General features: G+C 41.1%; 1 long non-coding RNA gene across 1 annotated transcript; it reads left to right on the top strand.

Annotated features, from left to right (window-relative positions):
* LOC127663606 (uncharacterized) lies at nt 1-25,021 on the top strand. Its single transcript, XR_007973003.1, has 7 exons — nt 1-1,055; nt 2,922-3,050; nt 5,983-6,095; nt 7,149-7,248; nt 8,298-8,400; nt 9,859-9,891; nt 24,924-25,021. It is a non-coding gene; the product is annotated as an uncharacterized LOC127663606 (long non-coding RNA).
* The last annotated feature ends 1,581 nt before the right edge of the window (nt 25,022-26,602 follow it).

Here is a 26,602-nt window from a genome sequence, read left to right as displayed (position 1 = left end):
GGTAGGTTTTCATTCTCAATGTGGGTGACCAAAAATCTAAAGAGTAGTACAAGGCTAGTCACAGAAAAGCCACAGATGATGACACTAGATGGAATGGAGGAAAATTCTCCTTCAGGATTTCAGTACAAAGCAGGGGATGGCAGGGAATGGCGTTCAGGTCATGACTGAGATACTGCTGCCCTGCTAACTCATTTTCTTTGTCTTTTTGCTGACATTAGAACTGTTCTAATTATCCATTTTGGTTTGGTATTGCAGAGGACAAAACACGTTTTTAGGAGAGATGAGGACCTGAAAAGGGAATTACTAAAGGAATACTTGGAAGAATATCTAAGCTATTTGGCAGAGAAACTCAGTGTGAGAAGCATGGAGAGAGAAAAACTCTGTGTCACCTACTAAGTCTGTTCCCAGGACTGTCTTGTGCTGTGTCAGTGGAGTGTGTTATTTAATAAAAGGGCTCCACATGCAATGTGCATATGAAGCAAAGACACACAAACACACACACACACACACACACACATACACACACACACACACTGGAGTGGCATACTGAGAAGACTCAGACCTAGCTTTACTGAAAACAGGAAATGAGTAAAGTAGAAGAATGGATTTTCAAACACACCAGGGATACAGGTCCTAGACTGAGATGCCAGACTTTAATAGAACTACATTTGGTTAATATCTGGGCTGACAAGAATTTGCTTGTAAGATTTAAAGCAGTGGCCTAAATAATTTTCCCTTCCTACAGAAGGACAAAGAGGAACTTTACCAAACAGCAGCCTTCTGGGAGGAGATAAGAAATATTCTAGTAACATGGGGATTATTCAAATGGGCTTTCTACCCATTTGGAAAAATGGATGGTTCTGAAGGAAACAAATTTGGGGAGGAGGGCCCTGGAGCACCATTAGCATAAAAGGAAGCTCAGCCTTCTTCAGTAACAACAAGGACCTTCAGCCCACCAGTGGTGTCTTCAGGAAAGAAAGCCTGTGAAGAAGCAGCCCCAGCCACATCAGCAGCTTCCAAAGAGGCTGCAGAAACACGCACCTTGGAAAGGCCAGGTGAGTTACCACAGGTTTCTGACTTGGACAAGCCTTGTGTAGAAGTAGTTCCAATTTCTTCTGGGTCAGTCACACAGGAGTTCAACTGAAGCTCATAAGTAAGGTAAGGCAGAGATGCTGGACAGGTGTCTCAAGTCTGGAGCACTGGAGCCCACAGAGAATACTCAATCTCCGGCCATGTATTCAGTATTTTGCTACCAGGGATCAACTCACTATGCTGTGGTAACAGAACCTACTGTGATGAGTGTTTCTTTTTTCAGTCTTGACAATCTAACTCTCTTGTCACCTTGAGTAGACGTAGAAATATTTCTGGATGTGTCTATGTGGCTTTCTGCTGTACGCAACCTCTTATTATCTGTTGGGGTTTCTCACAGGCTCACAGCTCGAGTGTAGATGCTCCATATGATTGAGCATGCCCACAGCTGGCTTCTTAAAGGAGGATTCTATGAAATACTTGCAGTTTGATTCTATGTCTGGAAGTCACGGCCCTTGTAAATCACTTGTGTGAGACTGTGCCTAAGGAAAATCCCAGCAGGACACAGGAAAACACATGTCCAGATCTTAGAATCCAGAGGCCAAAAAATCTGGAGATATGAACTAAGAATAGAGAAGACATATCTCTGCCTGGGGAAACACAGCAGAAGTTTTCCTATTCTCTGACTGTTTAGATCCCTGGAGGCATATGGTCCATACCTCAGTTAGAAGACTTTGTCCAATGAATCCTTCCACACACATAGAAATTTTATAATCATCTCAGATTCACATCCAGAAACATTGCTCTATCCACTTAAGCTGACAGTAAAGTCCAAGGCCCCATCTCCCAGACACCAATAGCCAGAACCTAGAGTAAAACTTCCTGCCAATTATCAGGAGCAGAATGAAGGAAAGAATCCCAATGACTTTAAATTTCTCTCCCAGGCTGACTGAGTGCTGCTCAGAGATACCAGGCCCTGTCACCACAGACTTCTCTAAATTTTTCATTAGAGTTCAGAAGGGAAGAGACCTGCACCTGCTGGTCCTCCCTCAGGATGTATGTGAGAAATTCCTCACCTCAGAAAGGAAGAACACTAAGAGAGGAATCAAGAAATGTGGGGTGTTACATGGAGCCTTGGTAAAGATATGAATACTTCTCCTGATCTTAGGCCGTTTCTTCCCCCTTGTTTTTCCATGACTGTCAGGGAACATATCTAGGGCATATACCACACACATCACCCTCCAGAGGGAACTGTGGGTGACAAGGACTGGCCATCTTGAATTTGATGACTGTATTTGGTTGCTTTTCAGAGTTCATGGAAATGAACAATGTGGTTCAATACTATAATTAGAAATTTTCATTCTAGTTGGGGGCTAGAGCCAATAATTCTAGTCACTCACACAATGAGCCTGAAGGCTTCCTACAAGCTCAAATCAGCTCCACAGTCTGAGTGCCATATTACCTAAAGGATAAAGAAGGCAGACCGAAAGCATAAGGCAGCCAGGGAGGCATAAAGCAGGAATAGAGACATGGTGCCTAGTTGCAAAGAGAAAAGGAAACACGAATTGCTTTTGGATCCTTGACTTAGTACCTACACTGGTAAGCTTTGGAGTATAAATTATCAAGACACCTCAGGACACCTGAGCAGACCTGCTGACTGCTACAGGAAAGAGCCTAGGACCAGGAGGTGTCAGGATGAATATCTCTGATTCTACTCAACATCTTTTCCTTTTTACTGTATCTCAACAAAGCACAATAGCACCCAAGGTTTTGAAACACTAAAGATAGTAGGAACAATGAGATGCATGCACTGGTGTGGTCTGGGTCATGTGTGTGTGAGAGAATGGGTCTGAGTCCTCCAAGATTTGTGACAAGTTGTTTTCTCCTGGCAGGTTGAAGAGGAATATCATGTTACCCATAGCATCATTCCTCTCCAGAAAGGAGCCCAAGATTATTGCTATAAGGATTATCAGTTCCTAATATAAGAAGAACTGGGGTTTCTTACATTAGGATGGATCCATGTAAGCAAATGGAACTCGGTAACTGGGGAACCTCTTGTCTCTCTCTTAGAAACAGCCAGCCTAAATAGTGCTCTGCAAAGAGTCAATCCATTCCAGATCTTTATCACTGACCATATACAGTCAACAGTGAGCAGTTCAAGTGAAAGGGGCATTTCCTAGCACTTTTACAGCTCCTTGTATTTTATGTCTTACTCAGAGTAATTCTTCAATGTTCCAACTTGATACGAATCTGCATGGAGAATGGTTGCTTAGCAGGATGTATTAAAACAGTCTGTACAGACCACATACCTAAAAGATGTAGAAATGAAACTTAAGTAAGCCAAGAGTGTCCTTTCTAATGGTTGTGTTTTGTATTTATGAAGAAGTACGTCCTCTGTGCCCAACAAAGAGATCCTACAAGCTAGGTTTTCAAGTATTTGCACATGCACAGCATACATCTCTTGATTTTATAGGGGAGGTAGATAGCATTGAAGAGTGATACACTGACCTCCTGTATCGGTGAGCATTTCTGTTGGCTAGGATTTATGGTATGTATTGGAAAATAATGCCTGATATGTGTTGATATCAGCCATTAGAACCATGGCATCCCTTGTCTTGGATGGCCTGGAAAAACAGTGGCCATTTTGAGTAGAGGGAAAACTCTGTGGGTTATTCTGAGCAAAATTATGGTGTGATCAAAGCCATACTCTAGAACCTAAAATGAAGGAGATGCAAAGCTGCTTGGTTAGGGAAAGTCGGGTGAGGTTTGGGAGCTGATACCATGGAATGATGATAAGAGGGTGATAGTCTTGTGTGTGTGTGTGTGTTTGTAGGACTGATCAGGGGATTTCAGATATCCAGGGAATAGGGATAGAGATTGAGGAGCCTGAGACAGGGCAGGATATCAGTTGGGATCATGGAGGGGCCAGTGTTTATCTCATAAACATGAGTAGGGTTTGTAGAAGAGGACAGAACTTGAAAGTGAGATGCAGTTATAAAGTGGAATTGAAGGCACCTGTGAGATATTACAACATCAATATTTGGAGGATGTTGTGAGAAGGCTAGAGAGGGACTTGAGGCAGTTAAACATGCAGGTGGCTCATGATCTCAGTAAATATGGAGAACTGGCTGCAAGAGAAACAATTCCTGGCACCTTAGGTGAATGTCTAATGAGGAAATCAGGGAACACAGTGGGGATGAAGGAGCAAAAAGGATGAAAGGGCACTGGATATGTGGTTCACCGAAGCCACAGGATGGGGACACAGGAATCAGGAATTCAGGATGGAACCTGCTGAAGTTCTGGGGATATTTTAATCCATGGTGTACAGAGACTGCAATGTTCAATAATGTCATCAAAAACTGGGTATACTGTCACTCTCCTAGAGCCCCAGCATTCAGGAGGATAAACTGAAAGTTAGTGAATTTGGTGCCATGTTGACTGAACAGTAATATTGTGCCTCAAAACAAAAGTCACTTGATGAGAAATTGGCCATTGTGGATTCTGTTATAACTGTCATACTGAAGCTGGCATCTAGGCCCTAGAATCTAGGGGAATTTGAAGTGAGAAGGCTGCTCTTTTGGAATGGGTTGACGGATTACTGTCATATAGGACCTGTGAAATAGTTTGGACATGGTTTCTTCTTGTTTATTGTTTTTTTTTTTAAATTTTTCTTTCATTTCACTTTAGATTTCCAAAGGCTTGATATTTTAAATGATAGCTTAGGTGTGAGTATACATACATAAACACAGTTGTTTAATGGCTCGTGGAGGAAGAATCTATGTTTATACACAACTTAGAGAAAGAAACGAGAATCTGCTAGAAGCCTGCTCCAAATTTCTCACTTTCTCCCTCAAAGATTGAAACCCCTCTTGCTCTCACCATGTCTTCCTCCATTTTACATGTGCACCACTTCCATTCTAAGAGTGATTCAATTGCAATGGGTAGAATTGTAACTTTTACAACTGGCTTTCAGGGTTTAACTTCTGCAAGATTTATCACCATTCATGCATGCAATTGTTTGCTGGGTTTTTACATATGCTGACCCAGTGAAGGAAGAAGAAAAGTAATGGAAAAAGACATAGTATGATCATATGACAGTAATACTATACCACATCAGAAGGACAGAAGTAGCTCCTTGTCACATAGGGAGAAATCCCATGGGTCTCAGGGGCAGGATTCAATATAAACAGCTGCATTCCCAAAAAATTGTTGAAGCAGTCATCAGAAATATTGATGAAGCAATCAGTCTGCTGTTGTTAGGAAAGAAGCAGAGATGGGTTAGAAGTGAAGACAAAACTTGGAATAGTTACTATCTAGACATCAGGTTTAACTAAGCGTGGATGACCAAAAGGGCCTTGTCCTGAGGGACAAGATAAAAGTAAGTGGTTGGAATACTCCTGTCTCAGGCAGGGTATGGTGTATAGCCTTGTTGGAGTAGTATTGGCATTGTTTTAGAAAGTGTATCACTTTGGGCATGAACTTTGAGTTCCTCTTTTTAAGAGAGGAGGAAACATTCTTCTGTGAAACATTCTTCTCCTTTTCGCCTTTCAAACAAGATGTAGAACTCTGTGTTCATCAGGCACCATGTTTGCCTGAATACTATCATACTTTCTGCTATGATGATGAGACTGAACCTTAGTACCTATAAGCCAGCCTCAATTGAATGTTATCCTTTATAAGTGTTGGACTGACCATGGTGTTGATTCACAAGAATGAAAACACTAAGGCACTAAATGAGAAAAACACAGTACATTTTGAACATTATGAATTAGGAGGACAAAGAAGATGGTTCCACATTACTGCTGCACATGACAGATGGCAGTCTACATTCAAGGATTTTGGAAATCACAGGAGAGAACAGATTGTTAATGCTTCTTGTGCCTCCCTTCCTTGGTGAATCAAGCATAGCTGGCTGGGCTAACTTAGAATTCTTTGCTTCTTTTGTCTTCTCAGACCGATCAAACCCAGACAGCCTTCTGGTCAAGTGCAGAACTGCACACATATTTTGGATATCAAATGGTGCTCCCTGAATCCATAGCTGTGGTGTGTGCTCCCAAGTATAAACAGTAAGTATGTGAGATTCAAGTCTGGAATTTACAAGTATAGAATCACCAATGTCTCAAAACTATTTAAAAACTGTCTTTGTTCAGAATGTCTTAACTGATTGCTATGAAAGCCTTCCTTTTATGTGCATATTCTAATGATCACCAAGCACTCTTAGAAGACATAATGACACCACTGCTGGTTTTTAAGACAACCTCTTAAGAAGTAACTTTAAGGGGCAGAGATTGAAGAAATTCCAGAAGAAACACTGAGATTTCCATGATTTTTCCTTCCCAATGTTATATTCTTCTGAATTCTTTATGCAAGGTAGTGTTCAGCAAGCAATGAATATGCTTTCTTTTATAATACGTTTCGTCACTTGATGTCCTAAAGGTACAAGCTAACACTAGTTCTAGAATATTGTCCCTTGTTCCTCACAATCAATGGGCAAGAATTCATTGTACAAGAAAGGGATCCAGAGACATTGAGACAAAGATGTTTATATACACACAGGGGAAAGAGAAGGAGGACACAGAGTAGAGATGGAAGGACATTGAGAAGATGGAGGAAAAGAAGGAGGAGTATGATAAATAAAAGGAAAATGAGCAAAGAAAGAAAGAAAACAAGGAAGGAGGGAAAGAAAGACAGAAAGGAAGAAACAAAGACAGACAGAAAGAAAATGTGGATGGAAGACAAGGGAGAAAGAAATAGAAATGAAAGAAAGGACAAAATAAGAAACTAGAGGGCATTAAGTTTGGACAGGAATGACAAGGTCTAGGAGGACAAAGATAAAAATGATGAATTGCAAAAGGAAGATTAGTTCACAGTTTCTAAAAGAGAATGGTAACATTGTGCAGAGAAGATGAGAGGAGAGATAGGAGGCAAAGAGAGAGGCAAGAAGGAAAAGAGAAAGAGGGAGAGATAGGGAGAGAGATCTAAGGAAGAAGAGAAGGTAAATGAGTAATGGAAAATTGAATGAAAGGAGGAAGGTGGAGAGAAAGGTGGACATGAGAGACAGGAAACTTGGACTTGGAGGAAAATGTGTGCAACTGTGAGTCTGCCTTTTCTCATTTCAGAATTGGGATTTTCACACTGACACCTACTGGATTAAAATAAATATCCAATTGTCTACAGAGTGGGCTCCATGCCCACAGACAGGACACAGCTCTCTTCTGTGTATGTATCTTTGTGCAAGTAATCAAGGCCGTGTTTTTGGGCAGGACACAGCACTGATTGGGTTTTTTCCTTACCCTCCTGGCAGTTTATCTTCATCACCCCCCTTCTTAGAAATTCATAATAACCAAATATCTATGATTCTGGGATTAGTGAACATAAGTTTTCTCATATTTGAAATCTGATCATTCACTGTCTCTGAGATGCTATTCCTTTCTGTCCCATAATCCTGATATCCGGGTATACTAATACTCTCAGGAGAAGATTAAGGAAGTAGGACTTGTGTGTACCTCAGGGTCAGAGTGTGAGAGCAGCATGCTTGAGGCTCTGAATTCCATCCCCAGTAACATGAGGAAAAGAACAAATTATGAAACTCATTAGCTTATTTAATGCTTATTCCCTGTTACTTTGTCCTTTATCAATGTCAGTTACAAACTTTCAGTCAGAGATCTGAATGCAAAGGACAAACTGGCACAAAAGGTAAATTATGCAAATCTTGTTCTGGAATTTTGTCTAGAAGTGTATGGTTCTCACCATCTAGGGAGGTGGTTTCTTCTCCTATGTTGTGTTCTATGATCACACACTTAGTATGATCAGATCTCTGGGTGTCAGATCCACCCCAGATGGCAAGATTCTATCACTTTACTGCATATCAGCCAGGACTCTTCCATTGAGTATAGATTCAGAGGAGATGCAGCAACATAGGGAAAGGACCAAAACGTGTCGCATGAAATAGATAAGAACCAGAAATTCAGTCATAGAGATCCAAAGTAATCTAAGATCCTATATCAGTCTCTCTCTCTCTCTCTCTCTCTCTCTCTCTCTCTCCCCGTGTGTGTGTGTGTGTGTGTGTGTGTGCATGTGTCCATATAAATGTGAATGTATATGTGTACACATTTTGCATTTTCTCCTGATCATAAAAATACTGAGACCTAATAAAATTTAAGATTTCTTTTACAAGATACACATATTATCTTCTTTCTGTAGCATCATTGTATAGACATGTGAAAACAGATACTATTTTTAGTTTATGCCTTTATCTGTGGTTTCAGTACCTGTTGTGGTGAGAAGAATTTGGCAGATGCTCTAGATCTGGAGTCAGGTTATTGTGAAGTGCCTGCTTCCCTGCATGATCAGTGGATACTGTTACACACTGTAAGATTTCCCCAGATTCCCTTTATGTAATATCATGGATCAAAAGCAGAGAATGATTTTCAGTTGATTGTGAGAAAGACTTTTCTAGCAGATCTGATCTAAACTACATAGCCCTATCTTGGGAGACAATAATGTTTAGTTACTGGGATGTTGAAAGAGATTGCACGATTATAAAAAATGCCTAGAACTCCAAACCGAAGGTTCTCTGTTGTAAAGACCCTTTCTAGTTCTGGCCAATGTAAAGCCTACCTGTAATGGCAGCAGCAGGACAGCTATAGCAGGTGAATCATGAGTAACAAGCTATCTAATACTAAGTAGTCAAATTGTGTTAGTCCGATTAATCCTTACATTTTTGTATGCCATATTTGAACATCCCTCCCCGGCATGCAATAAAGACACATCCTCTATTATATTCATAGCAGCCTTATTTATAATAGCCAGAAGCTGGAAAGAACCCAGATGTCCCTCAAATGATGAATGGATACAGAAAATGTGGTATATTTACACAATGGAATACTACTCAGCAATTAGAAACAATGAATTCACAAAATTTTTAGGCAAATGGTTTGATCTAGAAAATATCATCCTAAGTGAGGTAACCCAATCACAAAAGAATACACATGGAATGTAATCTCTGATAAGTGGATATTAACTAGCCCAGAAGCCCTGAATACCCAAGGCACAAATCGCATAACAAATGACTCCCATGAAGAAGTATGGAGAGGGTCCTGATCCTGGAAAGGATTGATCTAGCATTGCAGGGGAGTATCAGGACAGAGAAAAAGGAGGAAGGTGATTGGAGAATGAATGGAGAGAAGAAGGTTTATGGGACATATGGGGAGGGGGACCCAGGAAAGGGGAAATCATTTGGAATGTAAACAAAGAATATAGAAAATAAAAATATTAAAAAAATTATTAGGTAACTTTTACCATCTGATTTATATCATGACTCCAATATGACTGCACTAACTGGTACTTTTAATAAAGCAATATTTTGCAAGTGACTCTGGGTAAAATGTGCCAAGGTATGTGCTCGTGACAAACTGACTCTGACCATAAGGAGAACTATGTAGGAGTACTGGTCCCTAGACCCTTTCCCATAGCTGCCACCAACATTGCAATCACACTCTCTAGGCTGAGAACTATTGCCCTACAGTGAGCTTTTTATATTAGAGGTTGGGGACAGGGCTCAGTAGGGAGAGTGCTTGTTTTTCAAGCTTTAGGCCCTGGATCCAGTTCCCAGCACTTCTGGAATCTGCCAAGGTGCTGCTTGCCTGTAATACAGCACTAGAGAGCAGGTGTCAGGAGGATAATTCCAAGATCCTTCTGTGTTCTCTAGGATATGTGGTGTAGCCTAGATCACATGAGACTCTCCTTTAGTATAATATAAAATGTATAAGTTGTTTCAAAATGTGAGTTTTCCATGACTTATCAACATTTCCTTTTCTCCAATTGCAGGACTGCAGTCATGTCACCATCTGGAACATCAAGGTAACTGTCACAGATTTGAGATGAATCAAATTTCACACACCTTTAGTTGTGGGAGTGTGTGTGTGTGTGTGTGTGTGTGTGTGTGAGAGAGAGAGAGAGAGAGAGAGAGAGAGAGAGAGAGAGAGAGAGAAAGAGTTTAAGTGTGTATGTGTGTGTCTGCACATGCACTTATAAATGTCTTTGTGTGTTTTATATATATGAATGTATTATATGTATGCATGTAGTGTAGTGTAAATAATTCTGTATATTCAATGGGTGTTATGCATGTTGCTTTTATGTCATGTATAATTTATCTATGTCATTTATGTGCACTGGCATGGATGGAAGACGTACTATAATTATATACAGTGTCCAGAAGGAAAAACAATATATATGGCTTATTCAAAGATAGACTAGTATTTGAGAAGTTTATAGCAATTAGAAATTAATTATTTTATATAGCATATTTATTAAGAGGTTAAGACAAAATTTTTGGCTGTGCACCAGTACGTGTGTAAGGCTCCAGTGCACCCAAAGCTGCTCTGCCTCATCTGCTGCAGTGTCAATATGGGACAGATTGTAAGTCCAACACTAAGTAATCAACTGCAGAAGAGAAATATCTCAAAGGACCCAGATATTGGTCTATATTTCTCATGTACTCAAAGTGTTACCCTGAGTAATAAATTGATTTTTAAATAATTAAGAGAATTTTCTGATTCAAGAGAAACTTACTTTCTTTTGGGCTGACTTTAATCTAAGATGTCTACCACCAATATTCAGTTTCTAATACAAACCGCATAATATGATGTTTCTCTACGTGAGACTCTATTATCCTCTGGTACCCCATCATGGGAAAATGAAAAAAAAAAGTATTTCCTGGAAAAGATCCTAGTGTTTCTGCTAGGCTCCCAGAAGAACCTTTGAGGATGCCAAACTGAGGCTTATACCATTAAAGCAGTGACAGTTGCACTTTGATATTCACTGCATATTGAATCTGCAGTTCATTACAGATGTGAAAGGAATTTTGGTAACTAAGTGAGTACCTCTCAAACCCTGGAAGACAAGAGGTAATGACTACAGCCCTGTGGAAATTGTTACATTTATATAATATAAATAGGACAATAAAGCCTTTCTCCATTCTTCATACACCATGTCACTTGCTCCAGTCTGTCCAGTCCTGCAACCAAGTTGTCCTGATGGTCATATTCCTGACTGACCAATCTAGCCACAAAACACATCATAATATACCAGGAAAATCTGTCTGGCCTAGAGGCAGAAAAGTGCTTGCCTGAACATGGTTCCTACAGCATGTGATTTCCATGAATTGTTAATGACCTGGCCACTGAGGCTAGGGTTTGTGTCTACCTCACACAAAGTTATTGTCCTGAACAAGGGATGACACAACAAACTCACTGTTGCTGACAGACTTGCAGAAAGAAGCCCACTATGACCCGAGGGTGGACATCCATTCTCTTCAATGCCTCTGACTTTGGCCCTGTGCACAAGTGAAGCTAATCACAACACATTGATATTTCCCTCAAATTTCACAGAATCCCTGTGATTTAGAGCTTCAGGCATGGATTCCATCCTGTGAAATGGCCAAAAATTCAACCAGAAATTGTTGGTTACTATTATAACAATAGTTCCATGATTGCATCAATAGGCATATCCTTCCTATCAGGTCAGCATTATAGCAAAAAGAATCCACTACTTGTCAGAAAATGACTTTTCTCCCAACACTATGCATAGCACCATACTGCACAGAGAATGCAAGGCAGCAGGGAAGAAGTTTGCCAGTCTCAGATCATTTCTCTATTGCCAAGACTGAACTGTGATGTCTTCAACAGTAGGTTCTTACCATCTACTTCTGGTCTGTAACCAAGAGATATAGTACAAGTTTATATTGTTCATGTAGCTCTAGGCTTCCCCAAATAAAAGTACATAGTGGATTTCTCACACCTGAGCCTGAATTTCTTTGGTCATAATCAATAGTAGCTAATAGAACCTTGCTGTATCCTCTCTAGTGGATCCTCCCTTTTCCTTAAGACTTATGGTCTTCAGCTTGGGCTTTGAAGTCTATTCAGAGTCCCAGATTACATATAATGTAAGAGTTCAGTTGCCCAGATATCCATGCTCCTAAATTAACCTGTTGACCTTTTGGCCTTAGGACCTGGCCTAGGATGGTGTAAAGCTGAAAACAATAGTGAACTGTTATTTATGAACTGAGCTGGTTATTTCAAGGTTGCCTAGAAGTGTGTGAAATTAGCATGACAGGATTGAGTATTATGTGTTCATAATGTTTGCTACTGTATCCCCAAGAGCAGCCAGGGGCTCACTAACCATTGCTATCTGAAAATAATGAGTCAACACTCAGCCAATGGATAATACATGGAAGCCACAATGATGGCCGTTCCATCCCTACAGTGCAAGGCTTTCTTACCACTGGCTTCTTGGGTGTCTCTGGGGAGATGAGTACAGGAAGTGCATCTGTGTCCTTCCTGCAATGCTCACATTCCATTCCACATCTGTCCTAGACAAGCTCTGTTTTTCACTTCTATTATATCCTTCCCTTGTATGCTCTCCTATCCTTCTTATTGTTGGTTTAAGTAAAGAGAGACATTATGTCTTTTCATATCACAGTTGGTCCTGTAGACACGGATACAATTCAACCCTGAGCCCAAATTGTTGCAGACCAATGCAGAGTTTTAAGTGAGGTGGTAATATCAGTAAAAGACCAGGCTAAGGGTCCAGATCATCACTTTTAAATATTCCTAGATGAAAAAATGAGGAGTAAACAAAGCATTCTGATCTCCAATGCTCTCCAGAGCACCACTTACTTTAAAGATGGTAAATGGAGCTCCAAACATGGCTCAGTGCTAAAAAGAACAGCACTAAATCTGTGGATTGTAATTGATCTCAGCACCCATATGTTGGCTCACAAGTCTTTGTACTCTAGTTGTAATTTCCTCTGGTATTCTCAGCTCTCATCAGGAATGCATATACCTACATATTGTTGAAATATTCACACACAAAAAGTCTTCTATACAAGCAAGAAAAATAGAAGTATATAAACGTGGTACTCTATAACTTTGTACCTGCTCATGAGATACCCTAGGTTTGCTCAGATTTGAGGCAGGTCCCTCAAGGGAGCTGAGGTGGGGACTTGGACAGAGAAACCATGGGGATGCAAAACTTTAGAGTTTATTGGAAGATTATTGTGACTGAAATCCCCAAGACACCAAGAGATGGAGAACATGGAACATTTAACAAAGTGCATACAGACTTTCTCCTCGACTATTAGCTCTCCCTGATTTGCACCAGAGAAAGCATAATAGCATTCAAGTTGTGGGCACTGAATGAGTTTTCTAGAGAAATCTTGGGGCTGCATGTGAGGACCTGAAAGAGAAAATAGGTGATAGGAAACCTTGCCAATCTTCCTATAGATTTTTGTCCTGAGGACAGGTCCCTTGTAATCATCTGTGTATATTAACTTAAGTATTCTGAATATCTAGTTTCCTTTTCTTGGCCACTTAAGCAGGGTCTGATGTATGCAAATCCCTTGAGGCTCAGGAGTGGCTAAGCCCCTCCCCCCTGAGCTCCTCCAACTGCCAGGTTCCACAGAGAGAACACTCTAACTGCTCTACAGGCCAACCTCAGTCTCCCCATCCACACTCCGTCCTTACAGAGCAGCCCAAGCACAGAAGTCGAAATCGCAGCCATCCCTACCCTGGAAAGCTCTGTGCCCAACCCCACAAACAGGTTTATATCTCTGTTGTGTACATGGCTCAGTGCTAAAAAGAACAGCACTAAATCTGTGGATCGTAATTGATCTCAGCACCCATATGTTGGCTCACAAGTCTTTGTACTCTAGTTGTAATTTCCTCTGGTATTCTCAGCTCTCATCAGGAATGCATATACCTACATATTGTTGAAATTCTTTGCTGCTTTGCATTTGAGCAGAGGCAGACGCACCAGAGGAAGTTAAGTTCGGTTCTTTCTCCCAGCCCCATTCTCCCAGGAAGACTCAAACTCAAAATATATTTATAAATACACTCATCATATAGTTAGGCTCATTTCTGACTTGATCATTACAAAAATTAACCCATTTATTCTAATTGATATTCAGCTGTGTGTCTGTTTACCTTTGCTCAGCTAACATGGGCCTGTTTTTTCATAGTTTCCCAGGCGCATCTTCCACCCGGCACTCTTCCAGAATTCTTTCTGCCTCCCATATGCCTGCCTCCTACATTGTGCCTAAGCTATAGGCCATCAGATTTTAATTGACAGGTGCCTCATCCATACAGATAGAAGATATTCTCTCCACACAGCCCTCTGGGTTTTTCCTTCCCAAATAAACTTTGGTGTGAGATTTTTGGGCTGTGTGACTCTATGGAATCCCTTGCCTTCTGATTGCCAGGTTACTTTTCTATCCCTGTTGTAACATGTACAGGGGGTTCCATCTCATATGACATGGCCTGAACTCAGATTGTTTGGTTACTCCCACATCTTTTGTGTCACTATTGCTGTGGCATATTTTCAGTCAAGATATTAAAAATAATTATGCCTTTCTTGGTTATATAAGCATAAGTGTTTTGCATGAATGTGTGTGTGTGTCTGTGAGTATGTGTGCGTGTGTGTGTGTGTGTGTGTGTGTGATGTGTATTCATATGTGTGGATGCTGGTACATGCCACAATGTACCTGTGAAAATCAGAGGACAACCTGGAGTATCTGCCTTCATGTTCCACCATTTTGGAGGCAGGGTCATATGGTAATTTTTCTGCTGTGTATGCCAGGCTAGCTGGACCATGGGGTCTGGGGATTCAGTCTCTGCCTCCCATCTCCCCAGTAGTGTTGGGGTTGTAGACAATTACTCTATGTGTCTAGCTTGCACATGGGCTCCAGGCATACAAACTCTGTCAGTCCTCACTGTTGTCCATAAGGCACCTTGACCTAATGAGCCACTCCTCATTAATATTAATAACATTAATATTAATAACATTAATAAGCTTCTACAGGAACAATTTTTCAGCTTGATGTGTTTGAGAGCCTGGGGAAAGCAGCCATCTTTGTTATTCACTGCTATAAACAGAACATAGCCTAGCAGAGTACCTTGCACACAAGGGTCAATCAATATCTAAGCTAGCTCGAAGGAGAGAATTTTAAATTTAAAAAGAATAAACAAAAGAGACACCCACAAATGCACTATAATCATTATAAGAGAATCATAGAAAATTCTAGAACGAGTTATAAAATGCTAACAATGCTGATTTGGGCAGCACGGCCAACCTCTTTAGACCCCACTTGTCCATTATTTGTGTCAATGGGGCCTCACAACACTTTTAATCAGGAAATAATGAGTGGGAAATGATAAAGAAGTCAAGTAGGGCAGAACAGTCCCATTACATTCCGACCCACTGTCCACCAGTGCTCCTCACTCCCACTCTCATGAGATAAGAAGGAGACAAGAACAACCAACTAAAAGGGGAAGAACGGTGAGCACAGCCCAAGTAAGACATCATTTGTAGCTATAATTCCTTGGATATAATTTCTATCATTTGGTCCCACACTCCAAGTAGACTAGAAAGTGCAGGAGACTACAGATGAAGTTAAAATGGCCCTTACTGGACAACCATAGCATCTGGCTATGGGGTAGATAAGAACCCACTGATCCTGACTAGATAATCAGAGCATCTGGCTACACTGTAGACAAGAACTCACTGGTCCTGAGTGGACAACTCCAGCCTCAACCTGTCGGGTAGACAGGAGTCCACTGAACTAGTCTTGTGAGCTTTGAACTTTTACATAATAAAATATTTTATCAATGCATCTTGTAATTAGCAGCCTTGGTTAATGATTATTTCCCCTCGATCTCCATTCTTATAATAGCCACATACAGCAAACATGATTGAAAAGACAGATCATCCAGAAAGGGAGATGACACATCTGTTATGACTCATAATTTAGTCATTCACCTATAGAGAGGCAAGTTTACAACCAGGTCAACAAAGAAGAAATACTTTCAGTAACTCTCACCTGCATACACACCGATAAACCATGAGCACAACAGGGCTGGTCCAGTTTGCTCTCTTATCATCTTATCACAGAACGTGTTCAGGGATAATGGAAGCATTAACACTGTAATTCATCCTTCCTTCCTTCCTTCCTCCCTCCCTTCATTCCTTCCTTCCACATGAAGAATCCCACTCGCTCACTTCTTCCCCTGCCTGTATAAGTTCCCTGAGAAAATACAGTTTACTAGGTCTTGAGCAGTTAATTTGTCTTGACCTCGTTCTTAGCGTCTCCTGTCTCTGTTTCTCTGCCCTTCTCTTCTAGGGTCCCCTGTCGAAAACCCCCGCAGGCTGGGGCAACTCTCATAAAACGCTCCCTTATTTCCTTTTCTTCTTTCCTTCTTTCTTTCTCTCCTTCCCCCCCCCCCCCGAAGAAGCATTTTAACTTACTGCATCTCCTACAGTCTTGAGTTTAAGGCTTGTGTGCTGAGTCCAGAGGCACTGATCAATTACTGTGATTTCATGTCAATGTTTCCCTGGAATATATCCCAAAGAACATGAGCTAATGTGTTTCCTCCCACACTGAGTCAGCTGACAGGGTCCACTTGTCTAAGCCTCTCCTAACTCTACCTCTAGCACAGCATCAGGCAGCCACTCTGTGGCTGAGTCTCTGAACCAAGTCAGATTGATATCATTCTGATTCCAGATCTCATTAAGAAAATTCCTGTGCAAGCAAGGTCGTCTAAATGAAGATGTACACCTATAAAAGGGGCCACCTAGTGCCCATCTTAGGAGACGTGAATTCATCCCTGTAGTCTGCTCTTCCATGTATTTTATAGAGCTACACCTTTATAAATAACTTCTTTCATACTAAGGGGAAATGTAAGCAAAATGTAATGCCCACAAAATGACCTCAAATATCATTTTAGAAAGAGTAAGGAAGCAGGAAGCAGGTGAAAGAAAAGAAAGATAAACAAAGAAGACATTTTACATCATAAAAGCCAGTGTGACAGAATGTCCTCCAGGGTTTCCCTGCTAAGTAGGTGCTGCCTGAGCCACATAATCAACTGAGCATCCTTGCCCTCAGGAAACCTCAGTCTGCTAACAGCAACTGACACCTCTCTCCCCTCTGGGTTTTTCCAGTAAGTTTTGAGTGACTACAACTATCTCATCAATATGCACATCCACACCTATAAAGTTTCTGCCTTCAAACAGAAACCACTGGGTGTCCTCAGGGCAGAAATCACCTCCCCAGAGGGAAACAAAATCAAAGGTGGAGAGGGGCAAACACAGGCTTTCTGGTTTTTCTGGTTCTCACATCACCTAGAAGCAGCTGGTTGCAACCTTAACTTCCATCCTAGCAGCAGGCTCTGGGATTTACTTGGGCTCCTTGCCCTGCCAGAGGCATCAGAGGAGCTCACTGAGGCTGTGGTGCAAATCTGAGACCCCGTATGATCCTCTCATCACCCACTCTTACTTTGAAGCCCCGATTTTCTAACTCCTTCTTGACTCCTCTTTGGGGTAGGTAGAACCCGAAGGTAGCCTAGGGGAAAGAGGCCTGGCTTGGGGGTGAGGGACAGGAGTTGCTGAAGGGGGGGCTGGAGATAGCCATGGAAAGTGTGCTCTTTAGTCAGCTGCGATCCCAGCATCCCTTCCAAGTCTGAAGGACCAAGACCACTTCCTCTTTGAACTGGTACTAGGGCTGAGAAGCAGCCCCTTACCACTCCCAGTCACTGCAGCATCTTTTAAGGACCCCTCAAAGGGACCAAAACCTGTCGGTCAGCTGGGCCAGAACTCAGTGTCACCTGGGGGTTAGAACTCGTGTGTGTATGTGTGTATGTGTGTGTGTGTGTGTGTGTGTGTGTGTGTGTGAGAGTGTGTGTTCACAAGTGCGTGCCAGACAGAGCAAGCTCCACTAGGCAGTAATGAGGGTCACAGGGGTATCTCCAGCAGGCGCCCCCTGTGAGGGGATGTTCACTGCTGCAAGTTGGGAAACTTGATAAGAAACACACCAGCTGCCTCTCAGGTAGGATGTACTCCCCACCACCACCATCCGGAGCTGTCCAATGCGCAAGACCACAGCTTCCATATTCACCTTCTGCACCCTGCAAAATTCCCTCCCTGGAGCCCCAGAATCCCAGGCAGGCTGTTACCTCTTGCAGAGGCTGAGTAGGGGGCGATAGCAGCAGCAGACACTTTTCAGGGTGACTTTCCTGAGTTCCCCAGTGAAAGCCTGTGTGCCCAAGCAGAAGCTGGAACCTGCTATTTGTAGAGGCCAGCTCAGCACCCAGGGCTGGGAACCCGGAGGGTGGTAGCGTGCAGGGCTCCAGCTGAGTTTCCCAGCTCCCAGCTCAGGGCTCCTGGCTCCTGGCTAGCAGCTCATGCTCTGCCCGCCACCCCTCAGCGCATGCCCAGGAGAAGTTGCTCCAAGTCCGCAGCTCACAGGCCCCCTGGCACTGTCACCAAGTCCCCATCCCCAACACCCTGCCCCTCTTTCTCCTCTTCATAGGCTCATTCCTTCCAAGCAGTCTCCTCCCAATGTCCCACCTTCTGGTGACTTCTGCATGTCACGGTCCTGAGAACTGCTTCTTCCTTGCCAGTGTTTCTCCCTAGACCCCGGCTGAGCAGACCTGGCACAGGGGCAGTGCACAGCCACTCCCCACCTTACAGAGTGGCCAGTTCTCCCAACCACCAGACTCATGCCTTTGACAGTCTGGTTGTGTGGAGACAATCTGACTTCGGTGTGTTTGAGGTGTCAGAAAATTTGGGTGTGTAATCATGCTGTCTGGAAAGAGACTGAAACTCCCCCACTTCCTCGCGAACAAGCCCAAGGGGTGAGGGGTAACCTGGATAGTCCTGCCTATGGGGGTGGGGCAAATGGTTCTGCCGATCTGCACCTTACCAGTGCCATCTGGCAGCTTTCTTGGAGAGGTTTTTATTATTATTATTATTATTATTATTATTATTATTATATTTTCGATGTTCTTTGTTTACATTCCAAATGATTTCCCCTTTCCCAGTTCCCCCGTCCCCATATGTCCCATAAACCTTCTTCTATCCACCCATTCTCCAATCACCTCTCTCCTTTTTCTCTGTCCTGATACTCCGCTCCAATGCTAGATCAATCCTTTCCAGGATCAGGACCCTCTCCTTACTTCTTCATGGGAATCAATTACCACTTTGTTCAGAGGTAATCCTTCCCAGAGCTTACCCACAAAGGCACACTAGTCTTTTATCTTTCTTGCAACCCTTTAAACTGGCATTCTAAATAAAGTACAAATGCTTGTACATGAGTGTGACATTTGTCAGACAAAAAGCATGGAATCTTAATAGTCAGTGAAATCAATTTGGGTTAAGGCAGTGCTTAACAGTATTATAGTATTACAAAATGGGAAGCTGTGTCTGCCCCCAGCTGTCACCCCTGCTGTCACTGCCTGAATCCAGACATCCATTTACTTCCCAAGTATTTGCTACTAGACATTATCTTTGCTGATGAGGGCAGGGAGTTTGATGGTTTAAATTTTTATGTGTGTGTGGGCGGGGGTGGGTGCACAGAGGATGCTAGTGGTGGTAGGAGGGTGTCTTTGATTGGCGCCATTGGTTGACTGGATTGGTTGGTTGGTTGGGTTGGGTTGGGTTGGGTTGGTTGGTTGGTTGGTTGGTTGGTTGGTGGGTAGATGGGTGGGTGAGTGGGTTGGTTGGTTAGGTTGCTTGTTTGCTAGGTTGGTTGATTTGGTTACTTTGGTTAGTTAGCTGATTTGGATGGTTTATTTGGTTAGTTGACTGGTTTGTTTGTTTGGTTGTTTTGGATGGTTGGTAAGTTGATTGGGTTGATTCCTTTGGTCAGTTGGCTGGTTTGGTTGGTTAGTTCATTTGGTTGTTTGGTTGACTGGTTTGGTTGCTTCATTGGTTGGCTGGCTTGGATGGTTAGTTAGTAGGTTGGTTCAGTTGGTTGGTTTGGTTGGTTTGTTGGCTGGTAGGTTGGTTTACTTAGATCTGTTGGTTGGTTGGATGGTTTGATTGGTTAGTTCATTTGAGTTTGTTAGTTTGTTGTTAGTGTGTTGGTTGGCTGTTGGTTGATTGGTTTGGTTGGATGGATGTTTGACTTTTTTGGTTATTTGGTTGATTGATTGGGGTTGGCCAGTTGCTTGGTTGGGTTGGTTAATTTTGTTTGGTTTGGTTGGATGTTTGATTGCTTTAGTTTGGTTTGCAGATATTTTGTTTAGTCTCTACATCCCCAGAGTTTAGAGTAGTATTGAACACACCATAGTTCCAACAAATGTCTAAAGAGTAATCAAAAACTCGGTGAGTCAGAATCTGTTGCCTTCCTTTCACCCTAGTCCCCAAAGCCTGGCCTTGAGGGCTTTCTCTCCAATTCATTTCTGTTCTGGTCAGCCATCAAGTCATCATAGGTTGAAGGGGGAAAAACTGGGATTCTGAGGACCAACTCGTCCATCAGACCCTGCCAAGTTGTGGATCACTCTTGAGGAGTTTGCTATGCACCTGTAATGCAGCCAGTTGCCCACCATCTTTACAAACCCTACTGGAATCAAACCCACAGATCATCTGTGGCAGCAGTGCAGCACAGAAAAATACACAGAATGGAAAAAAATGAAACCAGGTTCCAGACCTTTACCTCACCAGAACTGCCACTAATGCATCTCTTCTCTGACTTCAGAGAAAAATTAAGTGCAAAAAGAAAATGGAGCTCTTAGACAATAAGGTTAGATGCTGCCACTGAAGTGTCAGACCCAGTAAATTGTTCCCTGTAAAATAGAGTTGTCAAGCAGAATTACTGACTGGACGAGAACACTCAATGAGAAATGCCCCTCGAAAGCCCCAGTGTAATTAAAATTCAGACACAGGTCATTCTGACTAATCTTCTTCACAGAAAGTGTAGCATATTTATGTAAATAAACTGGAAAGTTTAAAATAAAAAGAGGGGAGCATTCTATCAGATGTGTGTACCACACAGATTTTAAACGTTCCCACCAGCCTAATGTGCACCTATTTTGTTTATTTGGTGGCATTTTCCCTGCTAGGGTCTGGAAGATTCCAGAGCTTCTGTGGTTTAAACTCATTCAGCCTCTGATTTCACAAACCCTGGAGTTTCAGCCTTTTGTGCTCTTGAAACTCAACTCTATTTGCCAGGGAAGGACAGAATACTTTCTCATTTCTTTTTGAAACACCTTTATAGAGTCAAAACTTAAAGGTGATCCCAAAGAATTAACATGCTCTCTAAAGCAATAAAATCAAGCCAAGGGCCATGAGTCTGGTGTCATACCTCCTATGCAATAAGGTAGTTTGCTTACTTTCCATACATATATTCATTATATTTAGAGAAGCCATCTGTGAGCATCTATACTCTTAACAATTCTTCACTATTCAAATTTTCTTCTGAAATACAGTATTTTCTTCTGAAATGCAGTATCATGTGTGGTATCAGACTTTGTCCTTACCCTTAATTATCCATTCATGTTTATGATACTCAGCAAAGCAAGTCTTTGGTTTTGCTCATTTTTTTTTCTTATACTGAAAACAGATTCTTTTCTCATACGTTTAATCATATCCTTATTATAGTTTACCCTCTCTCTACTCCTCTCAGCTCCTCCCCACTGGATCTACTCCATTTCGGTCTCTAATTAGGAAAGAATAGGCTTCCAAAAGACAACCACCAAATAAAATATTTGACAAAATGAAATATAATAAGATGAAGCAAAAACTACCATATCAACCTTGGACACAACAACCCAACAGGAAGAAAAGAATCCTAAGAGCAGGTACCAGAGTCAGAAACCTATTCATTCTCACAGTTAGGAGTCCCATAAAAACACTAAGCTAATAGCAATAGTATATATGCAAAAGACCTCTTGCAGGCATGTGTAGGCCCTGTGCTTCCTGCTTCAGTCTCTGTGAGATTATATGTGCCTTACTTGATTGTTTCCAAGGGCCTTTTCTCATGGTGTCCTCCATGTTCTCTGCACCTGAGAGGAGAGATTCGATGGAGACCTCCAATTTAGACACTCTCTCTGCATAATGGCTGTGGGTCTCTGCATCTGTTCCCATATGCTGACAGAAGAAGCCTCTCTGATGATGACTCGACAAGACATTTATCTACAAGTATAGCAGACTATCATTAGAAGTCATTTTATTGATTTTTTTCCAGTAATGTTTGAGTTTACCCCAGATCTCTCCACTATCTAGTTTTTGACTCTTGGTCACTTGAGCTGTGTTGGGTATAGGTTCCTTCTCAAGAAGTGGGTCACCGATCAAATCAGACCTTGATTGTCTACTCCCACAAGTTATATATATATATTTTATAGGCAGGACAGATTATAGGCCAGAGGTTCTGTGGCTGGATTGGTTTTATTTCTCTTTCAGTAGCCTGCAGAACACATTCCCATACCAAAGAGACTAGAACATAGGAGGGAAGATCCCAGATACATACCAGCTTGATTTCTCCATGTTCAATGAGTTGTGCAGGTGTTGTCTGCAGCAATGGGGTCCTGCTGTCAGTTGGTGGAGAGCAACCTTTTGTCTTAGCATTAGCCTGTGTTGTTTGGGGATGTTCATGGGACCCTCTTAGCCAACAGCTCAATTGAATGCAGTCTGGTCCCACCAATAGAAGCTTTGCCTGGCTGCAAAAGATGACCAGTTGAGATTCCATACCACCCATTGCTAGGACTCTTCATTAGGAATAATAGGTGTTACAAGCCAACGGGAACAAGAAACAAGCTGAAGTAGCAATTAAAATACTGTATAAAGTAGACTTTCAAACTAGAGTAATCAAAAGAGATGGAGTAGGACATTTCATACTCATCAAAGGGAAAACTCACCAAGACAAGTCTCGAGTCTGAGCATCTATACCCCAATTACAAGCATACAAATGTTTATTAAAAAAAAAAAAAAACTTTACTAGGTCTCAAAACACACATTGAACCCCACACAATAATAGTGGGATGCTTTAACATACCACTTTCACCAATGGGCACATCATCAAAATAGAAACTAAATGAAGACAAAATGAAATTAACAAAAGTTTTGAACTAAATGGTGTTATCTTCACAATTTCTCACCTAAAACAAAAGAATATACCTTCTTCTCAGCACCTTACACAACCCTTTTCAAAACTGACTATATAAACAAACACAAAATGAACCTCACTAGATACAACATTGATATATCCCCTTGCATTTTATCAAATCACCATGGATAGTAGGTCCTCAACAACAAATGAGAAATCAAAGAGCCCACATGATCATAGAAATTGAACAACTTTCTACTTAGTGATCATTTGATCTGTGAAGAAATGTGAAAAGAAATTAAAGACTTTCTAGAATTCAATGAAAATGAAGGTACAACCTAGTCAAAATTATCAAAAACTATGAAAGCAGTACTAACAGAAAAATTCAAAGCACTAAGTGCCTTCATAATGAAATTGGGGAGAACTACCAAGTTAAGTTCACACCTGAATCTTCTAGAACAAAAAAAGCAAACACATTCAAAGGAAGTGTACACCAGGAAATAGTCAAACTCAGGGTTGAAATTAATCAATTAGAAGCAAAGAGAACAATACAAAGAATCAACAAAACCAAGAATTAGTTGTTTTTAGGACAGGGAAGTATGAAGGGGTTGATTGGGGAACAGGGGGAGGGAAGAGGGCTTATGGGACTTGTCGGGAGGGGGGATCCAGGAAAGGGAAAAATCACTTGAAATGTAAATAAAGAATATAGTACATTTGGTGTTTTGATCATTATGTGACGGGAAGTATTTCTGTTCTGGTCCAGTCTGTTTGGAGTTCTGTAGGCTTCTTGTATATTCATGGGCATCTCTCTCTTTAGGTTAGGGAAGTTTTCTTCCATAATTTTATTGAAGATATTTGCTGGCCCTTTAAGTTGTAAATCTTCACTCTCATCTATGCCTATAATCCTTAGGTTTGGTCTTCTCATTGTTTCCTGGATTTCCTGGATATTTTGGGTTACAAGCTTTTTGCATTTTGCATTTTCTTTAACTGTTGAGTCCATGGTTTCTATGGTATCTTCAGCATCTGAGATTCTTTCTTCTATCTCTTGTATTCTGTTGTTGACAAGGATGTGGAGAAAGAGGAACACTCCTCCACTGCCGGTGGGGCTGTAACATGGTACAACCACTGTGGAAATCAGTCTGGAGGTTCCTCAGAAAACTGGACATGAGACTTCCAGAGGACCCTGCTATACCTCTCCTGGGCATATACCCAAAGGATTCCCCGGCATGCAATAAAGACACATGCTCCATTATGTTCATAGCAGCCTTATTTATAATAGCCAGAAGCTGGAAAGAACCCAGATGTCCCTCAAAGGAGGAATGGATAAAGAAAATATGGTATATTTACACAATGGAATACTACTCAGCAATTAGAAACAACGAATTCACAAAATTTTTAGGCAGATGGTTTGATCTGGAAAATATCATCCTAAGTGAGGTAACCCAATCACAAAAGAATACATATGGAATGCAATCTCTGATAAGTGGATATTAATTATCCCAGAAGCCCTGAATACCCAAGGCACAAATTGCATAACAAATGACTCCCATGAAGAAGTATGGAGAGGGTCCTGATCCTGGAAAGGATCGATCTAGCATTGGAAGGGAATATAAGGACAGAGAAAAAGGAGGGAGGTGATTGGAGAAGGGATGGAGAGAAGAAGGTTTGTGGGACATATGGGGAGGGGGGATCCGGGAAAGGGGAAATCATTTGGAATGTAAACAAAGAATATAGAAAATAAAAATGTTTAAAAAAAAGAAAATGTAGCACTGTTCATAAACAGCACTAATTATATTCTTAGTAGCTATGCTACTTGAGGAATTATCATGATTTTCCAAAACACATTTAAATTATTTGGTAGAATTTGGTTATGCCATTTGCAGGTATACTATGTACTATACAGGATTTTTTCATATAAAAATGTCAGTAGCAATGAGTCATAGGTTCTAGGGGTAACTTCCTTTGGGCTTCAACTGTGATAATTCTGTTTACCTTTTCTGATTTCCTATCTTATTTATAGATGGCTACACACTTACAAGAAGCTTACAGAACACCAAATAGATTGGATCTGAAAAGAAAATTCTTCTGCCAAATAATAATAAAAACACTAACTGTGTAGAACAGAGAAAGAACATTAAAACCTGCAAGCAAAGCAACCTAAAGGCCAAGCTGTCAGTATTACATCTGACTTCCCAAAAAGGCTCTGAAAGAGAAGATCCTGAAAAGATATCATGCAGACCCTGAGAGACTACAGATGCCAGGCTCCCCAAACTCCTAATCATCATAGATGGAGAAACATATATATTCCATAACAAAACCAAATTTAAACATCTTAATACTAATCCAGCCCTACAGAGAGAGAATACTAGAAGGAAAACAAGACACAGAGGATAACTACAGTCAAGAACACAAAAGGAATTAATAGCACACCCAAAAGAAGAGACTCATACACATACCCAGTACCATCTCCAATATTAAAATAGCAGTAACTAACAATCATTGGTCACTCATTTCAGCATCAAGAGACTCATATCACTAATGAAAAGACAGAGGTTAACAAAATGCATTTTTAACAGGATCCATCATTCTGCTGAATACAAGAGACAAGTATCAAAGGTAGATACTATCTCAGAGTAAAGAACTGGTAAAAGGTTTTACAAGCCAACAGGAACAAGAAACAAGCTGGAGTAGCATTTAAAATGTTGTATAAAATAGACTTTCAACCTAAAGTAATCAAAAGAGATAGAGTAGGACATTTCATATTCATCAAAGGGAAAGCTCACCAAGACGAAGTTTCCATTCTGAGCATCTATACCCCAATTACAAGCATACAAATGTTTATTTAAAAAAAACTTAACTAGGTCTCAAAGCACACGTTGAACTCCACATAATAATAGTGGGATGCTTTAACATACCACTTTCATCATGAAAGTTTCACATCATGAAAATAGAAACTAAATGGAGACAAAGTGAAATTAACAAAAGTTTTGAACTACATGGTGTTATCTTCACAATTTCTCACCCCCCAAAAAAGAATATACCTTTTTCTCAGCACCTTCCACAACCCTTTTCAAAATTGACTATATAAACAAACATAAAATGAGCCTCACCAGATACAACATTGATATGTCCCCTTGCATTTTATCAAATCACCATGGATAGTAGGTCCTCAACAACAGAGAAATCAAAAAGCCCACATACTCATAGATATTGAACAACTTTCTACTTAGTGATCATTTGGTCTGTAAAGAAATGTGAAAAGAAATTAAAGACTTTCTAGAATTCCATGAAAATGAAGGTACAACCTAGCCAAAACTACAAAAAAATATGAAAGCAGTGCTAACAGAAAAATTCAAAGCACTAAGTGCCTTCATAATGAAATTGGGGAGAACTGGGAAGTTCAGGTCACACTTGAAACTTCTAGAACAAAAGAAGCAAACACATTCAAGATTAGTGTACACCAGGAAATAGTCAAACTCAGGGTTGGAATTAATCAATTAGAAGCAAAGGGAACAATACAAAGAATCAACAAAACCAAGAATTGCTTGTTTGCAGGACAGGGAAGTGGGAAGGGGTTGATTGGAGAACAGGGGGAGGGAAGAAGGCTTATGGGACTTTTGGGAGGGGAGATCCAGGAAAGGGAAAATCAAATGAAATGTAAACAAAGAATATATCAAATAAAAAAAAAGAATTTGTTGT

The sequence above is a fragment of the Apodemus sylvaticus genome, chromosome 13, assembly GCF_947179515.1.
Source record: "Apodemus sylvaticus chromosome 13, mApoSyl1.1, whole genome shotgun sequence".
NCBI classification, from domain to species: domain Eukaryota; kingdom Metazoa; phylum Chordata; class Mammalia; order Rodentia; family Muridae; genus Apodemus; species Apodemus sylvaticus.
Note: the sequence above shows the minus strand (reverse complement) of the source record. Positions and strands in the feature narration are given on the sequence as shown.